At 40.7% G+C, this 3,154-nt stretch overlaps 1 non-coding gene across 1 annotated transcript; it reads right to left on the bottom strand.

The window, feature by feature from the left end:
* Positions 1-439: 439 nt before the first annotated feature.
* On the bottom strand, positions 440-565 carry LOC116271371. The gene has a single exon (XR_004179933.1). It is a non-coding gene; the product is annotated as a small nucleolar RNA SNORA27 (small nucleolar RNA).
* Between the last annotated feature and the right edge of the window lie 2,589 nt (positions 566-3,154).

Genomic DNA, 3,154 nt, shown 5'->3' with positions numbered 1-3,154 from the left:
TATTTTGAAATAGCTAGAAGAGAGAATTTTGAATGTACTTACCACAAAGAAATGATAAATGTATGAGGTGATTGACATGGTAAATATCCTGATTTAATTTTTACACAATGTGTATATATATATTGAAACATCACATTATACCCTACAAATATATATTATTATGTGTCAACTAATAACAAAATAGCTAATAATAACAAATCACAAAACAAAAATAATAATAAGCTGCAGACCACAAAGCTTATTAGAGGTAAAGTAAGGTTAATTCTTAAATGCATTAGATTTAGATTTATGATTCCTGTAACTTTGCTATGAAACATTAATCATTCATAGCAAAGTATTTCCTTTAGCTGATTTTATATATATTTTTTCTCAGTTAATTCAATATTATTCCACATTTAGAGTTAAAAATTTTCTATCAGGGTTTTTTTTTCCTACTTCAGTTTGCTTCCTCTGACAGGATACAAGACAAACACCCAGTTTGCCTGAGTTTTTGAAGCATATTTCCTTTGCCCACTTGAATGATCAATAAAGACATAAGTCCAATTGGCAAAGTGAATAGGGGGTTCTACCAGATTTTAATACACAGTAAAATATATGAAGTAAACCAGAAGTAATGTTTTCCCTGACAAAACTACTTTGAAAATCACTTTCAATTCATGTACCATGAAAAATGTTTACATTTTCCCCCAATGATGTAATTATAGAATTGAGATACATCTTATATACCTGCATAGCTTATGGGCTAACAAAGATGATAGTAACCCAGATAGACTGTGTGTTAGTTTTTCATATGTCTCAATGGGGAATCTTTTTTATTTTTTTGAGACAGGGTCTCGCTCTGTCTCCCAGGCTGGAGTGCAAGTGGTGTGATCCTGGGTCCCTGCAACCTCCGCCTCCCAGGTTCAAGTTATTCTCATGCGTCAGTCTCCTGAGTCGCTGGGACTGCGGGGGCCCACTACTATGCCCAGTTAATTTTAGTATTTTTAATAGAGATAGGGTTTCACCATGCTGGCCAAGCTGATCTCAAACTCCTGACCTCAAGTGATCCTCCTGTCTTAGCCTCCCAAAGTGCTGGGATTACAGGGGAGAGCCACTGCGCCCAGCCTCTTTTGTTCTTTTAAATTACCTTGCCCTCAACTTCTTGGTCAATGCCTATATGAAATTTTAGCAAAGCAGTGATTGAAAAGCAGAGAATTTAAAGTCCCAGAGTTGGTGGAGTAGTTCATCCGGAAGCATCCGCCAAGTGATTGGCTTTTGGGGGATGGTAGGAATAGAACAGGTCCGAGGAGTTACTTTTCTGGAAAATCAGGAAGTACTCATTGCCTCTCATTCTTCAACTGAAGAAGGATTAACCAAGATAACGTGATTACATATTTGGCAAAGAGCTTCAGACCTCACATCTTGCCTTACTCTCAGAAAGAGAATGAGGATGCTGTTGGACCAGAGAGAAGAAAAGAACCAGTTCATGCTGATGCTGCCACATTTACATCCCTGAAGAGCAAGACTGAGGAAACTAAAATTTGTGTGCCAGGCAAGCACTTAAAATACTTCATCTTTTTTTTCTTTTTTTTTTTTTAGATGGATTATCACTCTGTCACCCAGGCTGGAGTGCAGTGGCATGATCTTGGCCCCCTGCAATCTCCACCTCCCTGGTTCAAGCAATTCTCCTGCCTCAGCCTCCTGAGTACCTGGGATTACAAGCGCCTGCCACCACGCCTGGCTAATTTTTGTGTTATTAGTAGAGACAGGGTTTCGCCATGTTGGGAAGGCTAGTCTTGAACTCCTGACCTCAGGTGATCTGCCCACCTCAGCCTCTCAAAATGCTGGGATTACAGGCATGAGCCACCACACCCAGCCAATACTTCATCTTTTTAAGTCCTACCAACATATGTAAGAAAGATGTCAATGCTGTCTTATAAATAAGGAGCCCAAGGCTCAAAGAGGCTCATTTGTCCCTGCTTTTATTTTGTTAATTAGCATTTATTGAGTACTTTTGCTAGGTGTCAGCACCTGTATAAATTATTTACGTATATTGTCTCATTCGGTCTTCAAAGCTTGTGTGCCATCATCCATACCACAGGTGAGAAAAGTATGCATAAGAAATGTTAACACATTTCCATTCTTAGGGTCGGAGGGCAATAGATAAACACTCCTAGAACAAATTGAGGAACAAGAGGCAGTAGTCAGAAAAAAAGAGATCAGGCCAGGCGCGGTGGCTCACGCTTGTAATTCCAGCACTTGAGACGGGAAGATCACTTGAGGTCAGGAGTTCAAGATCAGCCTGGCCAACATGGCAAAATAGCCTCTCTACTAAAAATACAAAAATTAGCTGGGTGCGGTGGTGTGCACTTCTAATCCCAGCTACTGAGGAGGCTGAGGAGGGAGAATTGCTTGAACCCAGTAAGTAGATGGAGGTTGCAATGAGCTGAGATCACGCCACTGCACTCTAGCCTGGGCAAGAGAATGAGACTCTGTCAAAAAAAAAAAAAAAGGAAAGAAAGGAACAAGGAGAACAAAACACCACGTGGAAGACTGGTGGCCTTGTGAATGAAGATTGCTTTCCAATATGTCACAGGCTGAAGGTCACACACATAGCTTGTAAGCAGAGAAGATGGGAGTTGAACTCTGATCCGCATGACTCCAGAGCCCAGGCACTTACCTACCCTACTCTCCTGCTCTTACTCTCTTTTTCAGTGAAATAATGGTATAAGGAAATCTTATAAAAACAAATTCAAATCTTGACTACCCACAGGCACTTCTGCTTACTCTCATTAACTGGTTAGCTAAGAGTTAACGATCACTACAATTATTTCAGTCTTGCAAATGAAACATCTATTGACAAATGGTCCTCTGCTTGATTTAGCAAATGAAATCAGGATTTTTTTTTTTTTTTTTTAAATCTTTTAGAGACAGTGTCTCACTCTGTTACCCAGGCTGGAGAGCAGTGGCACGATCTCGACTCACTGTAACCTCTGCCTCCTGGGTTCAAGCAATTTTCATGTCTCAACCTCCTGAGTATTTGGGATTACAGGCATGTGCCACCATGCCTGACTGATTTTTGTATTTTTAGTAGAGATGGGGTTTCACCATGTTGGCCAGGCTGGGGTCTCAAACTCCCGCCCTCAAGTGACCTGCCCGCCTCGGCCTCCTAAAG

Source organism: Papio anubis, chromosome 18, assembly GCF_008728515.1.
Source record: "Papio anubis isolate 15944 chromosome 18, Panubis1.0, whole genome shotgun sequence".
NCBI lineage: Eukaryota > Metazoa > Chordata > Mammalia > Primates > Cercopithecidae > Papio > Papio anubis.
Note: the sequence above shows the minus strand (reverse complement) of the source record. Positions and strands in the feature narration are given on the sequence as shown.